Source organism: Leptonychotes weddellii, chromosome 6 (assembly GCF_054177405.1).
Source record: "Leptonychotes weddellii isolate Sample4059 chromosome 6, ASM5417740v2, whole genome shotgun sequence".
NCBI classification, from domain to species: Eukaryota; Metazoa; Chordata; class Mammalia; order Carnivora; family Phocidae; genus Leptonychotes; species Leptonychotes weddellii.
The window spans coordinates 123895576-123909841 of NC_138374.1; the positions used below are offsets into that span (position 1 = coordinate 123895576).

The following is a 14266-nucleotide window of genomic DNA, read 5'->3' on the forward strand; positions in this document are numbered from 1 at the left end:
TTTATAAGAGCCCTGGAAGCTTCCACCATTTCTCTTTGAACCCTAAGACTCCATGTAAGAATTCCAACTACCCAGGTTGTGAGGACTCCCTTGGAGTCCTACAGAGAGACTTCATGGAGGTGCTCAGTTGGAAGCTCTAGCTGAGCAACAAGCCAACAAGGAGTGCCAGTAATCATCCCAGTCTATCCTTCAGATGACCTTGGTACCAGCTGTTATCTGCCTGCAGCTCCTCAAGTGACTCCAAGTGAAAAATGCCAGACTGAAAGTAGCCAAACCACAGAACCATGAGGAATAATAAATTGTTTTTTAAAGCCACTAGTTTTGGGTTGGCTTGTTGCACAACAATGGGATAACTGGGACAGATACTTTTCCTCATTCTCATACCGCCACACAATATTAACCAATATCTTTAAAAACTCTTGTATTTCTATTCAGATTTTTCAGTAGGTGTATCTTTTGATAACCACACAGCTCAGAGGAAGGACTAGCAGTCACTTATAAAGTAGTTCTTTTACTTTTAGGTAGGAGGTTCTGGGTGACTTTGGACGTCCGTTCATCCTCGGTGTAGGGATTACTTAGTGCTGGGCCTTGCACGTTTGGTTTTTTTTCTCCTGGACAGGAGGCCTCTGCAGCAACCATGTTACACCAGATCATGGGTCAGGCCAAGAAGCATCCGAGCTTGGTCCCCCTCTTCATATTTATTGGGGCAGGAGGTACTGGAGCAGCGCTGTATGTCTTGCGCCTGGCATTGTTCAATCCAGATGTCAGTTGGGATAGGAAGAATAACCCAGACCCTGGAACAAACTGGGACCCAATGATCAATTCAAGTTCTACTCAGTGAATGTAGATTACAGCAAACTGAAGAAAGAAGGTCCAGACTTCTAAATGAAATGTTTCACTATAAAGCTGCTTAAAATGAAGGTCTTCCAGAAGCCATCCACATAATTTTCCACTTATCCAGGAAATATTTCCCCTCTAAATGCATGAAATCATGTTGGTGTATTGTGTTGGGGTTTACACTGAATAATAAATATCTGAAACTTGAAAAAAAAAAGTAGTTCTTTTAAATAAGGAATTCAAGAAAGCCAAACATCTAAGAGGCAAAGTAGACCCATCACAGACTCTATAAAGTTAGGGCATCTAAGCTATGTATGTATACATGACATGAAAAGGCTGTTATTGTATTTGTAGCCTCACCTGAGAAGATTACACTGGCTCTCAATCATGTCAATTCCCCAAAGATCTTAATAATACTTTAGAAATGTGAGAACATTTTTATTTATTTTTATTTTTTTTAAATCACAGTTGTTTTTTTTTTGAATTTTATTTATTTATTTGACAGAGACAGACACAGCGAGAGAGGGAACACAAGCAGGGGGAGTGGGAGAGGGAGAAGCAGGCTTCCCGCCAAGCAGGGAGCCCGATGCGGGACTCGATCCCAGAACTCTGGGATCATGACCTGAGCCGAAGGCAGGTGCTTAATGAGTGAGCCAGCCAGGCGCCCCATGAGAAAATTTTTAATGAGATATGAAGATGGTTATATTGTTACAAAATATTAGAATTCACTTAAGAAGTCAGAAAGAATTCTGACTCAAAATTATTTACCAGTTTTTATAAGCAGATATATGAATATTAGTAGAAAACTTAAAAATTGTAGATTCGTACACATGAATTGAAGTTTTAGATCTTTTTTTTTTAAGTTTCCTTCTTTTTTTTTTTTTAAGGATTTTATTTATTTATTTGAGAGAGAGAATGAGATAGAGAGAGAGCGCATGAGAAGGGGGAGGGTCAGAGGGAGAAGCAGACTCCCCGCCGAGCAGGGAGCTCGATGCGGGACTTGATCCCAGGACTCCAGGATCATGATCTGAGCCAAAGGCAGTGGCTTAACCAACTGAGCCACCCAGGCACCCGAAGTTTTAGATCTTTAAAACTTTATAAAAGCAAGAGGTATTGTATATAAACTAACTCATTAAAGAATAATTATTTCAACTATAAATTTTCTAATCTACTTACTATTAGATGAAATTGTAAACCCTTTTCTCTTACATTTTATAAAATAGAGGGGTTCTTAACATTTGTTTTTTGAAACAGTCATGTGGTCTTCAGATGGACATTATAGGTAAGTCCTTAAAATCCTGTGCTTATGTGTGTATGTGTATTATCTGGGTAGAGGATCCATATTTCTCATCAGATTTTCAAAGAAAAGAATAGCCTGGGGCACCTGCGTGGCTCAGATGGTTAAGCATCTGCCTTCAGCTCAGGTCATGATCCCAGGGTCCTGGGATCGAGTTCCGCATCGGGCTCCCTGCTTGGCGGGAAGCCTGCTTCTCCCTCTCCCACTCCCCCTGCTTGTGTTCCCTCTCTCACTGTGTCTCTCTCTGTCAAATAAATAAATAAAATCTTAAAAAAAAAAAAAAGAATAAGCCTGGCTGCTTTTCAAATTGTAATTAGGATTAAAAAAAAAAAGACTCACTTTAAAGCAAAAGGTACCTAAAAGAACACAAGAGTAAAACAGAGTATATTGGAATAGATTATGGAACAGCTTAATTCCTATCAAAACCCTGTCTTCCCACATTATGAAAGCCTGTCCTCCGGGACTGGCCATACCACTCTGATTTATTCCCACCTTTCTAGTTGCCTGCAGGGTTCACTCCTTATCTAGCTCTACTTTTCTAATAGGTGAGGCACGGAAGGAAAAGTGCCATATTTTCTATTATCTTTTACAAAGTGTAAAAGATAATGTAATGTAATATAAATAATGTAATAAAAGATAAAAAATCAGAAAGTTAATGTAGTGTTGATCAGTTAAAAGATAAAATTAACTCAGTCAAACTATCACGAATATATATGTGACATGGAATGGCTGACTTGGTACGTTGTGTCAGAAATACCAACACTGAATCAAAAATGTAGGTTCATCAACTGTAACAAACTTACCACTCTGGTAAGAGATGTAGGTAGCATGGGAGGCTATTTATGGGTGGGGGAAAGGGGTACAGCAGAAACCTCCAAATCTTCTCCTCAGTCTTGCTAGGAACCTAAAACTGCTCTAAGAAAATGCAGTTTGTTTCTTTTTTTTTTTTTTTAAAGAAACCACATTGTATACTTTACATATATAGAATATTTATTTGTCAATTATACCTCAATGAAACTGGAAAAAATTACCACAGAAGTTTAACTGCAGAGAACTTCCTGACTAAAATATTTTTATGCTAAAACAAGTCTAAGAGTGATTTTAAGTGTTATCATTCAGAGTATTATTTCTGAAAAGAAGACTGATACCCATTTGTTGGGAATTTTATAGACACTATTATATATAGACATTCAACCAGCAGCAAATCTTTCTTTTTACTCCATACTAATCCTGGGGCAGTGTGTGTTTATACTCACATGTATATTCAACTATATTTAACTTACCCATAGAGAACATGAACACATTAAGTAATTAATGCTTGTCAGTTACTTTGAGTGAATACCATTTTAGTCAAATGCTATATCTGTGGTAAGTAATAATAATAATCAAGATAATGGGCTGCCCAATTATGTAGGCTATTTGCTAGCAGTTTTAAAGCATACTATATGCTTGCCCAGAATGTAGATATTTAATTTTTTCTTGAAAAAGAAAGCAAGCATTCAATTTAAAAGAAAACATTTTTACATGTGAGAGACATGCTGATTTATATAATGATTCTAAAATTGTCTAATACCCTCAGTACAGTCAATCAAGCTGCAGTCAATCTACTAAAGTGAAGAGATTACTTCCTTAGAGATTACTTCCTTATGTTGCCTTCAGTCAGTTCTCCCAGGATTAAAAAAACCCTCCTCTTCACTCCCAACCACGAAAGCCATCTTACTTTCCGTATCACCTGGTTCTTCACAACTTCTTTCATGCCCAGTATCAGTTTGCTATAATTGTAGGACACTTCCTGACCATAAAACTCATTTTATTTCATGTATATAATTCAGAACGGTTCTAAAATATTACTGGGGAAAAGGAGTAAAGGCAATAGGCCAGCAATCCAGTCATTCCTGGGTGGGAGACGGGAAAGGTACTGGGAAGAAGAGGCAGATAACATAATTTCCTTGCCAATTGGACTTTTTCAAGTAAGGAAACTGATGAGATTTGCTCAGAGAAAGATTCATTGTTTTTAAAATGTGCTTAGAAAGATGGTTCTGGCTAAGGATTACCTAGAGTAAATAAAACCCTGGGTTGATGATGTAGAGCTCCCTGGAGAATATTATGAAAGCCATACAACTCTGGGTTATAACACAGAACAGCTGAAAGACTCTCTACAGTAAGAAAAATCCCCCACGTCACACCTACAGACCCCATCTACGCTGACCAAAAAAGACACATCCAATGTGGGAAAGCAGGACCTGGTAAGTTGTCCTTGACATGGTGACCCCTCTCTGCTACATGTGCATTTGTTGACTGCCTGCAATCTTGACATTGTGGAGTAAAGTCTGACAGTGGGTTAAATCTCAAACCTGACAATTCCAGGATACTTGTTTTTCTATCCTTTCTGAATTTTCTGCTACCAAAGTCCATATCACCAAGGTTTCCATTTAAATTATTTCCTCTTATTTTTATATGTAACTATATCATATTCATATGTCTTCTTCCATTCTATCTTTTTAATAAATTTTATAAAATGTTTTTACAAACTCTGTGGATATATAGTATCTGTCTTTAAAAATTCCTCTTAAAAAACCCCTTTTGTTCTGGTAGAGAATCAAGGATTAAAATCCTGAGCAGGATGAATGTTAGATAAACACTACAGATGCTATTCACCACACAAGCAAAACCTGTGGGTATTTCAACACTGTCCTCCATACCCCAAGTCCTTAACAATGGTCACTGATTCTAGTTTCTTCTATTTTCAATGTAAGCTCCCTTCTCTGTGAATCACAGCTCTGATTATCTGACTTCCTATCTTAAAATCTTTAGTGACTCACCCCTGCTTATTGTGTAGAGTCCAAACTTCAGATTACAGTCACAAGGTCCTTACCAATGTGATCTCATTTGTCTGGAAAGAAGATGTTATAAGCCTTTCCATGTAACTTTGTTGTACCGAACTATTTAACATATCCAAAGCACTATCCAGGCTGATTTCCAATTTTCATGTCCATGTGACAGCACCATATTGTCATAACTGATGCCAGAGTATTTAGTTATAAAGTTTGTGCACTGCACAAGGGCACCGTATTTATTTTTTTTATTTTTTTTTTTAAAGATTTTATTTATTTATTTGACAGAGAGAGACAGCGAGAGAAGGAACAGAAGCAGGGGGAGTGGGAGAGGGAGAAGCAGGCTCCCCGCAGAGCAGGGAGCCTGATGTGGGACTCGATCCCAGGACCCTGGGATCATGACCTGAGCCAAAGGCAGTCGCTTAACCGACTGAGCCACCCAGGCGCCCTCAAGGGCACCGTATTTAAAGGTTGCACACTGATGACATAAAACAGATAAGCATCCAACAAAGCTCCAGTTTAGAAAGGGAAAGAAAGAGAAACAACACGTAAGGCATCTATTGTACTTCTGGGACATGGAACGCAAAGACTCCCTGCCAAGGCAGTGAAATGACTTCCTTGGTTGACCAATCTCACTACCCCTGATTCTCCTCACTGGAACAGTCGCCCTTCTATTGGCCTTCCTATTTACATGTGGGAGGGGAAATTGGGCAGCTATTCTGCTTTAACACTCTCCTTTTGTGGGGTTGGTTTCAAACCTTAGGAGTAAACAATCATGAGTATTTTCTCAGCTAGCTTGGTGTTTTCCTGGTTAAAATTATGTATATATATATATATATATATATATCACAATAAATATATATATCACAATAAAAAGCTGGCAAGTTTGCATTCTCTTTACTCCCCAGTCAAGTAACCAAACCTAAGATCTTGTTCAAAGTTGATTAATCTGGATTCAGCAGTTCTGTCTCTTAGCAACACGCTTTGGTTCTCTATGCACAACCTTGGTCTGTATTTTGATAGCCTCCCTTCAGGCCTCTGCCTCCAAATTAATGGCTAAAATATGCCCTATGTGTATTCTACCTGATGCCATAAGGCTAAATCCCAGTTGATGAATCTATACCATATGAATGGCAATTAATTTGATCAGAAAGAGAATATAGTATGGGAAGTTTTCACATAAAACTAAAGAATCTGGCGTCCTCCTTTCCCAGTGGCATTCCTGATTTGTTTCCTGCTCCCCACCTGGCCAGGGGCAGAGGATCTTGCTAGTGTAACCTCCCACTATGCGCAGTTATCCGACTCACAGTCATCATGGATGAATGGCCATCAGAAACTGTTTTCTCTTACCTCTCTTCTTTTAGTCAGGCCAGTGAGACCAAAGCTTAACCCACTCTCCCCCCACCCCAACCCTGATACTTTACTCTAGGCTGCAGGCATTAGACAATAGTTCTAGATAGTTTTGCAGTAAGCATTTCCACATTTTTGCCCTAATGGGCCATAAGGCAATTGGCCACAAAATAAAAAAATTAACTGGTTGACAGTTTAGTTTCATTTCTCCATTGACTTAGTACTTCTGTTCCTATAGTATATAAAGCTTAGACCTCATTACAGTCTGTACAGGGGCATAGAGTGTGAACTCACATGTCCCATAGGGCTTTGGAACATCTATCAATGGACATGTGACATATGCCAAAAACAGACTACTGTGTAGAAGGCTTTCACAACACAGTACAAAACTCAGTCACAAGCACGCATCCTCATATTTGGAAACTGATAACTCTCTTAATGAAGGAAGAAATTTCAGCAAAAAGAAAAAGTGGGATGCTAAATGAGGAAAAAAATCAATAAGCAAAAAAACAAAAGCCAAAAAACAAATAAACAAACAAAAAACATGTATAGTACTGCGAAGCCTGGGAAGACAAGTGCTTAGGTACAATCCACAAAATAAAACCTATTATTCATGCAGTATTGCCATAAATCCACACGCATTTAAATGTATACAAATTTTTTTTTTATTTTGCAATAGTCTTTTAATTTTATTATTCATTTATCATGTTTCATTATGTCCTTTTTAATGAATAGCCCCCTTTTTTTGTGATTTTATCTTTTACAGCAAAATTGTCTGACAGCCAATTAGTTATGCAGCAAAAATGTTTGTGGTGAAAATGTTTGTGGCAAAAACACCAGTCACGTTATACAGGATAGCCCTACTTCCTGACATTACTCAACCAAGTGTCTCTTTCTAGACATACAACATGTATCAGCCTAATCAGTGGTTTTGCTCCTCATAAAAAAGATTAACTTCCCAGCTTGAGGGAAACCATTCACCCTACCTTAAATCGATTGATTTCATAGTTTGGGGACTTACAATTACAAAAATTTCCTCTCACTACCAATTTTGTTTTCATCACACTTTACTTGCAAGTATCAGAAAACTGACTCAAGTTAGTTTTAGCAAATATAGTGAATTTATTAATTCACTGGATTAACTGGAAAGATAACAAAAAGAATGTGGCCGTAGGTCTGACTGACCACATTAGCCAGGACCCACAGGACCCTCGCTTCCCACCTCCATTCTCCTGAAAACTGAGCTCTGCTTTCCTTGGTGCTGGCTTCATTTTCAGGCAGTCTCTCTTGAAGAATAATGAAAACTTTGCATTGTATTTAGGTTTCCAGATTGCCAGGAGCATGTTTAGAAGAAACCACTGCAGCAGGGAGAGATGGTTGAAAGTGATTATCAAAACCACCGAGCATTTTTACAAGGCAGGGAACAATGGACCCACAGTGAAACAGAGAGGATGAAAAGAAAAATAATCTGCGGCCCTTTTCATGTTCTAAATGATTAACCACCAAAGCTTTTTGTGAACTGTCAAGAATTCTCATTTTATTCTTATTTTATGACAAGATTTCAAATATATTAAAGCTTACTCTAACGCATAGAAGATGTACATATTTAAAATAGAAAAATCTTTAGGGCACATTTGAATGTTCTCTGGATTTTCAGGATATTTAGACAGAAACAACATCAGCAACAAGCACCACTCACAGGGAGTGAATGTGGTTATCTAATTAAATGCCACTTACATAAGAAATGTATAATCGCGTAAACAAATTTAGCACAGTAGAATGGTTGTCCTTCGTAGATGTATACATATGGAAGTGTTGACTTTACAAAGAGAAAGATAACCTTCCTCTGTAGAGAGGAAAAGGGCAAGAGTGAAGACTTCTGAGGAAATAAAAAGTCACTTGAGGTATGCATTTCAATACCTGGGTACATGAGGAAAATGGAACATGTTTCCAATGACTGTAGCAAACTAATACTGGAAGACGAGTAATATAAGGACTGAGCAACACTGACAAAATCAGTCAAGATAAAAAAGAACACATTTGGGTTACACTTGATGTGGGAAACAAAGACAAAAGAAAAAATTAAATTTCCTTACTTCCCACAGTCTTTGAAACAGGTGGAGTGACCTTCCTCTAGGACCTCAACTACCTCAACGTTAATACTTTGCTAAGGGCAAAGGGCAATCTTACCTTAACATTATCATAATTCCCCCCCCCCCCCCGCCCCATGGCCCCCTCAGGATCCTCTAAGTCTCCTTTAACATACAAAAATTCCTTTGGAAACTTCCTTTGTCTCTATCCCCCAAAAATACATGTTGGCAATCATCCCCCAAGCATATGACCCCCCAATATATACCTGAAGGGTTTCATTGATGGGGTTTTGGAATATAGGTGAGGTTCAGTGGGGTGGAGTCTAGAGCTGATGACCAAGAAAATTCTTGAGATGTCTTTGGTACAAAATGGTGGTTTATTAAAGCACAGGACAGGACCGTGGGCAGAAAGAGCTGCTGCCCCAGGGTTGTGAGGGGTGGCTGATTATATACTCTGGGGTTGGGGGAGGTAAGGAAAAGGGAGATTTCAAAAGGATTTTCATATGTTAAAGAAGACTCCTCTGATACTGGAGGCCTTGCCATTGTCAAGTTAATGTTGTTTTTCCCTCTAGCAAGACATTAATATTAAGATAGTTGGGAGCTTCCTGGAGGAACATTACATTCTGCCCGCTTCAAGTATCTGTCAATGGGCTACAGCTTATAAGGACATTTAATTGTATCTACATTTCTTTCTGGCAGCTAGACCATTGATAGAAATGCTTTGTTCTTGTAGATTGCTAAGACATTTGTAAACTGAGGGAGACTCCTGTCTTGCAGGATTGTGATCTCTGTAAGTTTAACTATTTGTTTTTCCTTTCCTTTGCTTTAGGGCAGCCAGGAGTGCACAAGGAATGTCACAAATATCCCATCTGTGGGGAGGGGATTGTGGGGTGTCAGCTTCTGCTTTGTCCTTAGCTTGCCTTCTGTTCCCTCATCATCATGACTAAGATTTTATTAGACAGTAATAAATGACCTTTTCCTAACAATAGCTAGCCCCCTGGAAACCTTGCTTCCAAAATTCCTTAGAGACTTATGCTATCCCTAACTCTCCCCCAACTTGAAAGTATATAATCAGTCACTCCTCACAACCTCAGTGCAGCAATTTCTGCCCTCAAATCCTGTCCCCGTGCTTTAATAAAACCACCTTTTTGCACCAAAAGACTTCTCAAGAATTCTTTCTTGGCCAATGGATCTGAACCACAGCCATTTCCTACATCACACTTAGCAATTAACAATAATCACAGTTTAAACATCTTTTATAGAATACAACATTATCACAGCAAAAACAAAAATATATACAGTTAATGAATCAATATATTCACAAGCTCATTTTCCTGGCAAATTTGCCAAGCTGAAAACAAGAACTGAAAATGTCAATAGTAGGATTTCCCCAGAATCAAAGATTGGCAACGTTTCAAAAAGAGAAGTAAGAGTAAAATTATTTTTGAGAATTTATGTGATTATGGATTTAGGTTAGGAAATGTTTCTTTCCCAGACCTAACGCCTTCTTCCATATAGAGTTTCATTTGCAAAACATGCCTAGCTCAATTGCTCCTCTTGACACAGAAAGGAATAAATTAGTATGATTCTCTTCCTGCCCTTTTTCTTTTTCTTTGGGATGTGACTACATGCTTATTGAGATGCATGCTTTCTGCTTCACTTTCCCATGCTGTTAGACTTACTAAAGCATGAATTCCCCCTTTGGGAAAGTGGAGCAAGGAAGGAGGGCAGATTCTGAAGTTTGTGAAAGTAGCAGTTTCAATTCAGGGAAGTGTTAAGATTTGGTGCACTAGAAATGGAAATTATAAGATGGACATTTGGGGAGCAAAATGAGAATAAAGGCATCTGGCAGAGCCTTGATCAAGAGGCTTTAAGTTTTGGAGACACTGTATTAACTCAGGTTACATGAGAAGTTTGCAGAGTCCTGTACTTCTGCAATTTGGTTTTATTTTTATGGTTCTGAGTTTAACAGCTGAGCCTGAGTTGAATATCTAGGCCACACGGAAGATAATGCTTTCCCAAGTTTAATAGTGCTTGCATATAACTAGCCCATCCTCAAGCTAATGAGTCTCAGAAAATACTTGCAGTTCTGTGTTAAGTCTGGGATTGTCTGAGTTGAGCATGATGCCAAGCTACAGGAAAAACACAGGCCTTACATCTAGAGCTGACATAATCTGACCTTGATCTTCATAAAGCAAATATGATATTGTGAATTATATAACAAATATGGATTTGGCTTCTTTCTCCTTTTCAGGCACAGAGTTCCCCAAACCCTTGGAATTTCCTAAATGATGAGAGTGATAAGCTTGTCCTTGTTATGTTAATGAGGTGACTTAAGCCAGTGTAATGAAACCTCCATAAAAACCCAAAGTAATATGCATAGGTTTTCTTTATTTTTTCCTGGTTTTGTACTCATTTCTTTTTAGACCTAAATATTATCCCATTGTCTGGATGTGCCACAGTTTATTTATTCATTCACCTACTGAAGGACATCTTGATTCTTTCCAAGTTTTGGCAATTATGAATAAAGCTACTACAAACACCAAATGCAGGGGTTTTTTTTTGCCATATGTGTGTATATTTAATATAAACTGACCAGAAATATAAAGAATCTAGAAGAGCCAATTTTGAAAAAGAACAAAGTTGAAGACAAACTACCTGATTTCACAATTTACTTGAAAGGTGTAGTAATCAAGACAATACAGTATTGGCATAAATGTACATATAGATTAACAAAGCCAAAAAGAGAGTCCAAACAGAATCTACATATAAGATGGATTTTCAACAAAAGTGCCAAGCTAATTCAAAAGGAAAATATAGTTTTTCAAGAAATTGTTCTAGGGGCGCCTGGGTGGCTCAGTCGTTAAGCGTCTGCCTTCGGCTCAGGTCATGATCCCAGGGTCCTGGGATGGAGCCCCACATCGGGCTCCCTGCTCAGCGGGAGGCCTGCTTCTCCCTCTCCCACTCCGCCTGCTTGTGTTCCCTCTCTCACTGTGTCTCTCTCTGTCAAATAAATAAAATCTTAAAAAAAAAAAAAAGATTTGCATCCATAATATATAATAAACTCTGCAACTCAACTATCACCATTAGAGGACAGACAATATAATAAAATAATGAAAAAAAATGTGAATAGAAACTTCACCTAATAAGATAGACAAATGACAAATATGCATTTAAAGAGAACGTAAACATCATTTTTCACTAAGGAATTGAAAGCTCAAACCACAGTGTGATCCCTCTACATAACTATTATAACACTAAAATAGACATGCTTTTCCATCCCAGGTACTGGTAAGGATGGAGGGAAATGGGAACCTTCATTGCTACTAAGAACATAAAATGTTATAACTACTTTGAAAAAACAATTCTTTAGTTTCTTAAAAAGTTGTAAGACCCAATAATTCCATTAGGAAAACAAGTCCACCCAAAGATTTGAACTTAACTATTCATAGCAGTCATTTAAAATGGCCCCAAGCTGGAAACAATCCAAATGTCCATCAGCTGGTCAATGGATAACTAAATGTGGTATATGATGGAATACTACTCAATAATAAAAAGAAATGAACTAAAGATACATGCAGCAAAATGAATAAACCTCAAAAATGTTATGCTAAGTGAAAGAGGTTCCAAAAAAGGGAAATGAAAGGTTTTGAATAGTGGGTGATAAAGAAAAGTAGCTAGTGACAATAGCAACTACTATACTGGATATTTGAGCTTTGCAAGAAGTTGGTGATAGTTAATGTCACTCTGATGGAATGGCAATTTATGTTGTTTACTTGCCACCACCATCACCCCCACTACCACGTATGATCAATTTCCTCCAAGCAGGGTAAAATTCAGCTGATTTGTGGGAGATTTCTGCTAATTGTATATTTTCTTTCAATTTCTTGATATCTGATCTCACAGACTAACATTTGATAAAGCTGATACCTAGAAGATTTCAGTCCCTCCCTCCCTGCTTCCCTCAACTACCATTGCATTTCTGCTACAGTTATTTTCCCAGGGACTGGATATCATATTGTTCCTAAATTTATTGACTGGTGAGGGGGTAGAAAGTTTAATATTTAATAATCTTATATGTCGGGGGTGCCTGGGTGGCTCAGTCGTTAAGCGTCTGCCTTCGGCTCAGGTCATGATCTCAGGGTCCTGGGATCGAGCCCCACATCAGGCTCCCTGCTCAGCGGGAAGCCTGCTTCTCCCTCTCCCACTCCCCCTGCTTGTGTTCCCTCTGTCACTGTGTCTCTCTCTGTCAAATAAATAAATAAAATCTTTAAAAATAATAATAATAATAATCTTATATGTCCTTCCAACTCTTTGAACACTCTTGGAAATGAGACATGTGGTTTCACATTGATCTAGATCTTCTGAGGTCCTGAAAGAATGGTGGCTGTTTCCATGAAAGACAGCTCATATTGCTACAGGAATCCCCAACTCCACCTGGATGTCCATAACCCCTTTAGCTAAGACTGCAAATAAGACATTCAAAATATATTTTATTTCATTGTGCTGACAGAGGGAAAAAATATTGTTTTAAAATTTACTTTAAATTTGGTGCTATAAACTTTAAAATTGGTAGAGGGTATTATTTTTGGTTTATATTTTTTCCAGGGATTTTGATAATGGGAGAAGATTTATATCCAAATTTAAGAAGTGTTTATGTTCGCTTCTTATTATTGGTGAATTTTAATGCTACCATTTGATCTCTTTGCAGAAATTTGGTAGGCTATACTAAGCAATAAATTTGAACACAACTACTGATAGAAAAAGAATAAGAGGTAAACTTCTGGGTGTGAGTACTGGATATCAATTATTGTACTGTTTTTATGCATTTCAGATTTATAGGGCAAAATTTAAACATGAACGAGTGATCACAGGAGAATTTACAAAGGAATAGTCATTGGCATTATGGAAGTGGCCAGGAATTTTTCAAGAGATAAATTAAGGGGGAAAAAATCTAAGAATGTTAAAGCAAAAATGGGGGTAAGGACAAGGGGGGAAACCGGTTGTTTTTGTTTTTACAGAGGTTTGAAGGGGAGTTTCAATTTAGGAAGGTATTAACAGATTACAACCTGGAAAGAAATACAAGAAATAAGGAGTGCCAGTATCTCACTTAATAACTAGGGGACCATTTTCTAAAAGAAAAAGTGGGAGTTACAGGCAGGGAACAAGATGAGGAGGTTGGAGGATGGAAAATTACCAAGAAGACACATTAGGGGAAAGAGGAATTGTGGTTAAATGACCTAATGGGATTATTGCTAGTGGCAAGTCAGGGTGATCAGACATCACCTGGGGGTGATTTGAGGTGATCAGTTATCAGATGTTGAGATAATCAGTTATCATCAAGGGTGGGAATTTTTTTTGTTTTCTTATTAACATATAATGTATTATTTGTTTCAGGGAAAGGTGGGGATTCAGACTTAAACTAACTAAGCTGGATTCTTGCTAAAACTGGATTCTATAAGGAAGAACCCAGGAACCCAAGGTCAGGCCTTGTCATAAAGAAAGCTCAGAAGAACTTGACCAAAGTTTGGTCAAGGAGACTCTTCATCATTACACAAGCCAAATGTGGCCTAGTACAAAACTGAATGTCTCAGACTTAGCAGCCTCTGACCTCACATATTCAATATTTAACATGAACACTCAAAGTTCTACCACCTCTCGATTTGTACCAGTTCATACAGAATTTTTTTTGCATTATGGATCTTTCTCCCCAAATATTTCCCCTTAACAAGCCTCTCTCCAGGAAAGGAGAAGGGGCAGAGGGAAAGGAAGAGAGAATTTTTTTTTTTTTTGTATTTTTTTTTTTATTTTTATTCTTATGTTAATCCCCATACATTACATCATTAGTTCTAGATGAA

General features: G+C 37.9%; 1 pseudogene; it reads left to right on the forward strand.

Moving 5' to 3' along the window:
- Positions 1-497: 497 nt before the first annotated feature.
- On the forward strand, positions 498-1054 carry LOC115942843 (cytochrome c oxidase subunit FA4 pseudogene; annotated as a pseudogene).
- The last annotated feature ends 13212 nt before the right edge of the window (positions 1055-14266 follow it).